At 38.1% G+C, this 10,000-nt stretch overlaps 1 protein-coding gene across 8 annotated transcripts in view; it reads right to left on the bottom strand.

Annotated features, from left to right (window-relative positions):
* The window catches only part of LOC138031775 (TNF receptor-associated factor 2-like), a 122,896-nt gene that overhangs the window by 33,466 nt on the left and 79,430 nt on the right, over window positions 1-10,000 (bottom strand). For 3 of the 8 annotated variants that reach the window (XM_068879416.1, XM_068879407.1, XM_068879400.1), the window contains exon 4: window positions 7,745-7,819. The exons of 3 other annotated variants lie outside the window; for them this stretch is intronic. The gene's annotated coding sequence lies outside the window, so the exon portion shown is untranslated. Of the gene's footprint in view, window positions 1-7,744; window positions 7,820-7,912; window positions 8,014-10,000 lie in introns of those variants that run through there. 2 more of the 8 variants (XM_068879427.1, XM_068879434.1) reach the window with 2 other exon arrangements.

The following is a 10,000-nucleotide window of genomic DNA, read 5'->3' as shown; positions in this document are numbered from 1 at the left end:
TGTAAGGTTTGAGATCGGTCTGTAATTTCTGAAGATTTCGTGATCTAAAGAAGGTTTCTTGAGTAGAGGTGTAAGGACAGCAGTTTTAAGAGAAGAAGGTAGATAGACAGATTCCAGAGATAGGTTAACGACCTTGCAAAGTGTTGGTAGGAACATTTCAATGCATTCTTTCATCAGTGCGGAAGGAAGTGGGTCTAAGATGCATGATTTTAAGACGACTTTACGAGCAATCTTAGACACTTCATCAGTAGATGTAGGTGAAAAATTATTTAGTTGGGATTTTAGTGATGGTGAGTCAAAGGTGCAGAAGAGATCAGGAGTCAAGTGAACTTTAATTTAATTTTGGATTTCAATAATTTTAGTTTCGAAGAATTCAGCGAAATTGTTTGCTAATGCTAAAGCTAACGAGAATGTTGGAAGAAATTTCTCTGCCTTTCTGTGTAAAAGACGATCAACATTGCGAAATAGAGCTTTGCTATCAACACCGGCTTCATTGATAAGATCAGAGTAATAATTCATTTTCGAGGTGTGGATGGATTGTTTCACGACAGTGCACTGATTAATATAGGCTTGATGATCAGTTTCGGTATGAGTATGGCGCCAACTGCGTTCAAGACGACGACAGATTCTCTTTTGTTCTCTGATATAGTTATTATACCAAGGAGCCTTGGGCCGGATTGTGATTATCTTCGTACGCAAGGGTACATGTTTATCCAAGATAGTAGATAGGTCACTATTATACTGGTCACACAATTCAGCAAGGTCTGATGAAGGTGAGTTAAACAAAGTAGACGAGGTTATATCTTGTACAAAACTTTGCAAGTTTAAATTGTGTAGGGTCCGTGTAGTAGAGACCATTTTAGGGTTTTGAGGTTTGCCGATGGGCAGGTTGCAATGCACAGCAAAGTGATCTGAGATAACTGGATTGTTAACGAATGGGTTTAGGGCTGTCAGTTCATCAGTTCTAGCGATGATAAGATCTAGGATGTTATTGCTTTTGTGAGTAGGTGAGACGGTGTTTAGGACATGCAGATTAAAGCAATTTAGCAGATCCAAAAATTGGCGAGCTGTGTTGTCGAAAGGATTGTTGATGTGAAAATTAAAGTCACCGGTTACAAGTAGTTTACCAGGCAGTGAAACTAAGCGTTCCAGCATAGTAGAAAATTCGTCGAAAAATAGAGCCGTTGTCGAGCCATTCTGAGTTGAGCCAGGAGGTCGATAAACAACAATAATACGTAGCACACATGAGATAGTATTAAGTAGGGATTCCATAAATTCAAACGATTTGAAGACAGGATTCTTGAGTCGTTCCATTTTTAGATCTTTCCGGTATAGAAAAGCAAAGCCGCCATCATTTCCACTGGATCGAGAAGAGTGAGCAAAACAGTAGCCAGTAAGAGTTATATCCCGTGTAATATAATCAGAGTCAGCGTCAGGTTTAAGCCAATTTTCTGTGAGAGCTAAAATATCTTTGATTATAATCGTTTTGTAATTGATGGATCCAGCATTAAGGATACAGAAGTTAAGCAGCTTCGTTTATATTGGTTGAATATGAAGAAGACGTATGACAGGCACCAGATTATTCAAATTATTTCCCACAGTAGTAGTTGTAAAATCACGAAGCATACGCTCATTTAATCTTGTAGGTACGTAGCAGAAGATCGGTTGGAAGATTTTCCAGCGCGAACACGGCGTGTTTTTAGGATCCCTTGTACCTTCAAGAATTGGAATAAGTCAGGTTGAAGCAAGGATTTCGATCTTACATCGAAAAGTTGTTGTCTTGAATAATTAATATTTGTAGAAGGAATATTTAAATCATTCGAACAGCATGGACGTTGAAAGGTCGACAGTTCATCAACCACAGGACCAGGATTACGGTGAATATCCATACAAATAGTCAGGTCATGAAAAAGTAAAGAACTTGGCAGAGCTAAAATGATGAATCCACGCATAGTACTCTTACAGATCGCCGTCGGTGTTTTGTGTTCGCGACCAGCAACTTCACGCTTGAAGTGATAACTGAAATTGAAGTAGTTTAAATTATTTCTTTTAGGCTGCATCAATCTTCGAGAATCCACCATAAAACCAACAGTAAACTCCTTAGAAGCACCATTGTAGAACAGATTGCCATTAAATAAGACACATAACAACAAAAATGTATAGAATAATCGGAAGAGCATATTGTTACGGGCAGCCATATTGGCGCATAAAGGTATATATTTTTTTAAAGATCCACTAAAACGCCATTCGCGTGACAACGACTTTCGACGCTATTGCAGGTTAAGTTAAATAATCTCCTGTGTCCACCGGATAAAATCTATCCATTTCTACTACCCCCTGAAACCGACGAAACATACGCCCAGAAGACTCTAAGAACAAAGACACTACTTAGCAGGGGATGGATACGGAAGACTTTTCCCGACACGGAAAAGAAAAAGAAAAATAATAATAATAATACGGAAAAATGAAACGCAGATTCCGCCTGGGTTTCGTAACCCAGTAATTAAGTGTTTTAAGGTTTCATCACAGTTTTATTAATCATGCATTCTACAAGTAACGACAATTTCATCACAGGTCCTCTTATGATCTACAACTCGACCAGAGGGAGGCGTAACTGCGCCAAACGATTAATTACGAAGCTCAAAGTTAAGCTGTCAGAATTTTCAGCCATGCATGGAGTGTATATCCACCCATAAAGTACCGGGGGGGGGGGGTTATACTGCGTCTAATTTGTCATGGAATCATCACTGCGAGTATTTCGTTAAGCGTGCTTGCAAGCGATATGCTCTCCGAGTACTGATGAAATCAGGCCTGGCCAGTCAAGAGGTTGTGCAAGTTTATTGAAGTCCAGTTAGATCAGTGTTAGAATACGCGTCCCCAGTTTGGGCTGGTCTGTCTGGTCGCATCGGTTCCTGAATAGGAACCACTCCGATTCATTTTCCCTGTCTTACAATATGAAGAAGCGCTCGTCTTTTCAGGCCTGCAGACTCTGTCTGAGCGCCGCGCTCGAGCATTCAGACGGTTTATGCAAAATATAACGGCAACTTCATCTCCCTGCATGGCTAGTCTGTGTCCTGGTAAGCCTGGCGTTAGCCATGGAAATGGACTCCGCTCGGGCACTGCAGGGCATTGCACTACACGTAACAAGCTGTTGCGCACTGATAGATTTGTGACATTTAATTACTCGTGATTGTAGTAATTTTGTACTTTTATGAATTTATCATAAATATATTATATATATTAGTATTACTATGTAAAGTGCTTCTGACTCCTCTTGTAATTTAGGGATAAAAGATTGAATAAGCATATTATTAAGCATATTATTACGCACTTTTACGCCCTTGGTCTTCACCACAACAGGAGGTATGTCTCAGGAGTGTCAGCGGTACCATTCCAGACTTGCCGAGCTCATCTCTTCAAAGAAGCAGGAGGACTATGCAACAACAATCGCATGGATTCGAACGAAAGTGTCCTTCGCCATCCTGCGGACTGCCCTAGTTTGTTTGAGGGGAACAAGGTCACGGAGAAGAAAGACAAATATACAGGAGAATGACTTAGAGATAGAGAAGGGACTTGCTGGACTGACATAATAATTTATTAACGAATGTTTTATGCTTTCGCCTGACTGATTTTTCTCTTTGATACATAAGACTTTTTATGTACAATACGTTTTTAGACCAATATGTTTTAGATCATTATTTTAAATTATTATTATTATTATTACTATTATTAGTTAGTCTTGTTTTTTTAGTTTTTAAAATTTGTAAATAATTTCGATATATAGTTTAACATTGTAAATATTTACTAATTGTTTTTATAGTTGAAATAAAGTTTTTGTTATTAAAATTATTATTATTATTATTATTATTATTATTATTATTATTATTATTATTATTATTATTATTAATGTTATTATTATCGGCAAGAAAACTTGAGAGCGAACAATGGAGCAACAATTGCTCTAAATTTTATCATGCAGATGTGAGAACTTTGTGCAAGAAAGAAGCCAATGATGTTCCTTAAAAGCTGTCCAGATTCACAAACCTTTCATACTCTAGAACGAAAACGACGAATGTGAAGGTCATAGACCGTGTTCATAAATGGCGGCCAAGAAATTATTCTTTTGTCTTTGAGCTAACCATCCTCACATCCGCAGTTTTAGTGAAAAGGTATGGAGAAGCCGATTATTTAAGTAACCTGAGAAAATAATAGTGCCGATTGATTTTGTCTATCCAAAACTTCTTGCTACCCTATTTCGTCTCTACTATGAACATGCTTTCCCTTTCGAAAACCAAATTTACGTTATCACGTGCGACCACAGGCTGCCCAGGCTCGGAGGCTTAAGCCTCGATACGGTGAGAGCAAATCAGTGAATGGTTGACCAGCCGTATCCAAATTCGTGGTTGCTAAATCAGTAGCAGTTGACATATTGAACACACAGACGGTGCCTTGCACAGTTAATTAGGACTTATGCGTTGAAGCCTTCGGCAAAGCGAAAAACAAAAACAAGGGGAATATTTCAAACGTTTATTGCACGCACTAAGGAAGGACTGAAGATGCTGTTTCCGCTTCATAATTACTCTATTTTTCAGTCTAATCTGATGCCAGGTCAAAAAAAGTTTTGGCTTTACGTTTGCACCAAAAAGTACCGTAAAAGCCGAGAGTTAATAGTAAAAGACTAGCCAAAAGACAGATGAAGAAAAAAATAACTATAATTCTCATCGAAAGATTAATGACAATCGATCGTAAAAACACTAAAATGTCTGCAGTTTCAGACTTCTGTGAATCAAGGGAAAGGTCATGATGTTCTGTCAGAAGGAAGAAACTGATCACGAGCTAGGCAACCATAAAGGTGCACACGATCACCTTGTGTCAACTGAATGAACTATGGAAAAGAATGTTAATCGTTCGTCGTTTTCAGAGTAAAACAACGTACCTTTTAGCCAAGAAACATCCTGAATATTTGCATTTCATCTGTCGGGTCAGGAAGCCTTCTTTGTCGGGTTCCTGAGAAACGTATCTATTTTGACTTAAGGGTGAACTATTTTCACAATCATGAGCTTGAGGACCGATCAAAACAGAGTTTGTAATTGAAAATCTAAACATGAGATACAAAAACAGACTTGCGAATTATCGCAAATTACAATGCTCACAAGCACAAAAGCAAGATAAATGGTCAATAAATATGAAGTTTTTCACTATCTCGATGATTTTGGGTTAGACTAAAGCGATATATCGTTGAAAATCTTCGCGGCAAAGGAGGAAATGATGTAACTTCATGACACTCAAAATTCGCAAAAAGCATGAGTAATGTAAACAATCTTCGCACTAGTAAGTCGTAGCAATAAATTGGATTAACCAGGAAGTTAAAGAAATATTGTTGGCTTCCCAAATAAACTTCATTTTACACTATAATGACAAAACAGATATTTTTCTGAGGTTAAAAACTTGGCTACCTATTAATCGTTTGTCAGAGAGAAAAAAATCCTGTCTCCTCGCGTATCACATTTCAACGCACGTGTGCAAATTTGCTAAGCTCGAATATTACACAACATGATGAATTCATAAAGGCGACCTTTTCCAGCGAAATAATTATTGAAACAAACAACATATTTGCCATTAGAGGCAAAAACCCTTCCAATTTCATTGCGTGCGTGAAGACAAGAAACTCAATCGTGTCAAATTACCATACGCAACAAAATAAATCTTTCTTGAAGAAACTTTCTTTGAATAATCAAGCACAAAATAGACAACAAACTTTCTTTCAAATAATTCTTGGCTGTCACATTTCCAATTATTTTTTTATCTGAAGACTGTGCAGAGTTAAGCCCAAAATAAATATAACAAGAATTACTAAAATTATTAATTTCACCGGAAGACTGTGCAGAGTTGAGTACAAATAAATACAAATAGCCAGACAACAGAGATCACAGATCCACTTAAGGTGTTCGATTCCTTCTCTGTCTTCGTTGAACCCATAAGTTATCATGCAGAGAATTTTCCATTCGGTGTAAGTGTTGTACAAAACACTACACTTGGTAAAATATTAGAAATACAACTCACTTTGATCACGGCTCGACAGGTGAAAGACTGTTGTCGAAGTCCATTACTCGTTGTTTTTAAGATTCCATATATTCATTTTTCACCGCCTGTCTTGTTTATCGAATTGACGTTCCATTCTTGAGCTCCATAAAGGGATATTTTGTTTAAAGATCCAACAAAACGCCATTTGTGATCAATGACTTCGACGCCATAGCATGTTAATTAGAAATCTACGCATTCCTACTATCCCCTATAGCTAAAACCTATCAAAAATACGCGCAGATGAGTCTACCCACAAAGACAGTACTTAGCAGGGGAGTGTCAGGAAAGACTTTTCCCGACACGGAAAAAAAAGGTAAAAAAGAAAACGACTAAATGTCACCCATTTTCCGAATGGTTTGCCATACTGGCAACCCAGTAAAAATACTTGTTCACGTTGCTTAGTAACTGACAGCTGAGACACTCCATGTAATGGTTGTATGTGTCACGTGGTAATCATCCGATCTTTGGACGTGAGAAACGAGCTAATTGTTGAGCCATGTGGCGGCAATGCTTGTTCCACAGTCACTTAGATTTTAGAATTACGAACGCTTAATGAGAAAGTTTCAGAAAAGACAACGATGTGTGGACAGGGTTGTAGCGGAAGCGTGCTTGAGTCAAGCGTCATCCTCAATGTTGCAGGTATGAAGAAAAAAGGGATTGCTCTCGTATTTTTAAAAAGTGACTCTTCACTGTACATAATACTTTGACACCTAAGACGTTTTATGTCAGCCATCAGGTTGGGAAAGTGGGAAGAATTTAGTTATTTTTCAGCGAAAAATATACGCGAACTATTTTGACGAATGACGTCGGGAATGAAAATATTTTAACATATTAAAGATTGTCGGAAATTTTGGTGCTCTCATTGAATTTCACAATTCAACGCCGAAAACGATAAATTTTTGTTTCGCTCTGCGAGGCAAAATTTTTCTTCAAAAGTCGCATGCGGCATTGTTGAAATAGTCATTATATTTGCAAATTCAGTTCTGGTTGGAATTGCTATGTACCAATCACAGAAGCGCTTTTCTGTCAATATAACTTCATGCCAGAATTTACATGCAAGGCGGAAACCATCAAACCTTGTCGATTCTTTCCTTGCAAATTTTTCGTTGGATAGTACTCTACCGAAATACACGGGTTTCCCAATTAATTTAGCGACATTGTAGAGGCAGCGATTCTAGTTGGAATAAAAATGTTTGTAAATTTTATAACAAGATTTTGAAAAAGGAAAACAATGTTATGCAAAATATTTTATTTTTTTCTTACTTAAAAAAAAAACAATGCTTGTACCATATATATGATGATAACTAATAACAAAACAGTATTCGCTTCTTCGTTTCAATTTTTCTTTTTAAATCGCAATCCTTGATTTGATTTTGAGCGCAAGTTAAATTGTGAAAACGAAGCCAAATTTCTTCTCAGATGTATCATACGGCATGTATAAATTTTGCGAATACAGAGACAACTTAAAGGTTATTTGTATGTTTATTTTCGGTTTAACTTTTTCACGCAGGTGGCAGCAGACAACACTCACAAGCGATCTGCCGATAAACGTTCAATAGAATGCTAATAATTAATTCCCTCTTTTCGTTTCGAACTATATAAGAGCAAGCATCAATACGCGAAGATTTCAGTGGAAAGGGCACGGTAATGTCGCATTTACCTTTTTCGCGTTTATTTGTTCACATCCAAATCCACGAGTTAATAAAACTTGTTTCTCTGAAGTTAACCAGAAGGCCTAAAATTATGAACAGAAATTAGTACTAAAATATTTACGAAATCTGTCGTGAATGCAAGAAAAGTCTGAGTTTGTTTACTCGATCTGTCGTACTAGCAAAACTTGCATTGCTACTGCAAACCTTCGCAAGATTCGGAAAATGCCAAAATTATCATTTCCTGCGTTGTTTCTTTCGATTTGACCATACTAGCGATCTTAGAAGACGACGCGAAGACTGCCGCCATTTTCTTATGACGTTACCGGACGATAAATATTTGTTCTGACAACCTGACAACAAGCCATCTAAATACACCCTATTTTTTTACTTATATCTCAAAAACGAACTTAGTAACCCCATCTCTTTACAAAAAAATTCAGAGGGGATTCACAACTGGAAAAATTAAGGTGGCTCTGAATCTGCTCCAGCGACTACAGTCTTTTCAAGACGTTTGCAAGCAAAATTGCAAAAAAAGGTGAACTTTGTACTGTACTTGAGATCCACTTCAAATTAAGTTTATTCTATTGTTTTCTAAAGAAGTATTCCCGTTGACTAGAAGGTACCCCACTTTACCCGAAGAAGAAAACCGCGTGAAATTAATGCGTTTCAATGAAGTTTGTGAATTAGACTGACTTTTAAAGTTTACAATGTAGGTTAAGTTAGAGCCTGTTCACATGGAGGAGGGGGAACCCCGGTTAGGTGAGGCACCCCGCCGGCCTAGGTGGGGTAATCAATCTCTCCATACAATCTCTCTTCTCCCTTTTTTTCTTGATTGTGTCAACATGAGAAGTGGGGTACCTCAGCGAGGCGGGTTGCCCGCCAACCGGGCCGGGTAACCCTCTTAGGTGAGGTGAGTTTTCTCCATGTGAATGCTGAAGGTGGGGTACCCCGCCTGATGACTGGGGTGGTGTTCATTCGGGTATTTATCTTTAGTTTGAACATTTGGAAACCTCACCCTGGCGCCCCGAGGCTTTTAATATTGCACATGAAGGGTCGCTTATTTTTACTACGGGAAGGCTGGGTACCTCACCTACCCGAGGTCTAACCCTAACCCTAACCCTTATTCTGATTTTTCTTTGTCAATTTCATTTCCACTTAGTTAATATGTGACATGAATGTATATATTTGAAGTGCCACCTAAATTTTTAAGGTGTCTTTAAGAAACAATTGCTTGAATCACCCAGATAAGTGCGAGAATTTTTTCTCCCTTTAAACTATAACCCGCACTTCAAATATATACATTTATTTCATTTATAGAGTCCTTTCACGGGAACACATCAACCCAACAAAATGACCAGCTCCCAACTGAGTGGCTTCACAGCTCAGTTGGCAGAGCATTGCACCCCGTCACAGAGGTCATGGGTTAGAATCCCATTGATGCCACCTGGATTTTTCAGGTGTCTATAAGAGACAATTGCTTAAACTGTCCAGAAAAGTGCGAGGATCATTTCTCCCTTTCATTTAGTTACCATATTTTGGACAAAAAGTCTTGCACCAGAAAATTCAGGAATTTACCTAAAAATCAGTGGAAACAGGGATTGGGTGCTTTGTTTGAGGCGGCTTCTGTATACGTAAATTTTGCTGTCTTTCTCCTGATTAGCTCCCTCATATGGATAGACGCAATGCATTTGACTCATTGGGCATCCACAATTTTAAGAACTAAATCGATGCACCTAGTAGAATTTGTCAAGCATTCGAGACACTTCTTTCTTTCTTTTTTTCACGAAAAACAAACCCAAAACGGTTTTATCTGGCATATTTGTACAGAAAGGCCTTAAAAGATAATTTTTGGAAACAAAGGCAGATAATCCATCGTCCATTTCTACAGTCACGAAACGGAACAAACAGGCAAATGAGATCATCGTTCCAGAAATATCTACTTATTACAGTTCGGCATTATTTTCTCAAATTAGTTCGAAAGCGAGAAATTAATAGCTGATGTGAAGGTGCAGTCCGTGTAAAATAATTGAGTCGGCATGGGCGGGGCAAGTAATAAGCTGCCAGAAATTGTCGACACCTTTTCTGACTGGGAGGTGGCTGTTAGAGGTGTATTACAGTGAAGTGTGTTGGGTCCAATGCTGTTCAACACATTTACAAATCTTTTTTTTTTTTCAAGTTTACCTCCCGGCAAATTACATGCGAACGCCGATGTTAGTTATTTAAGTATGACTCTGACAAAGATCTTTATGAGCTTGACAAACGGA

This window comes from Montipora capricornis, chromosome 2, assembly GCF_036669925.1.
Source record: "Montipora capricornis isolate CH-2021 chromosome 2, ASM3666992v2, whole genome shotgun sequence".
Taxonomy (NCBI): domain Eukaryota; kingdom Metazoa; phylum Cnidaria; class Anthozoa; order Scleractinia; family Acroporidae; genus Montipora; species Montipora capricornis.
Note: the sequence above shows the minus strand (reverse complement) of the source record. Positions and strands in the feature narration are given on the sequence as shown.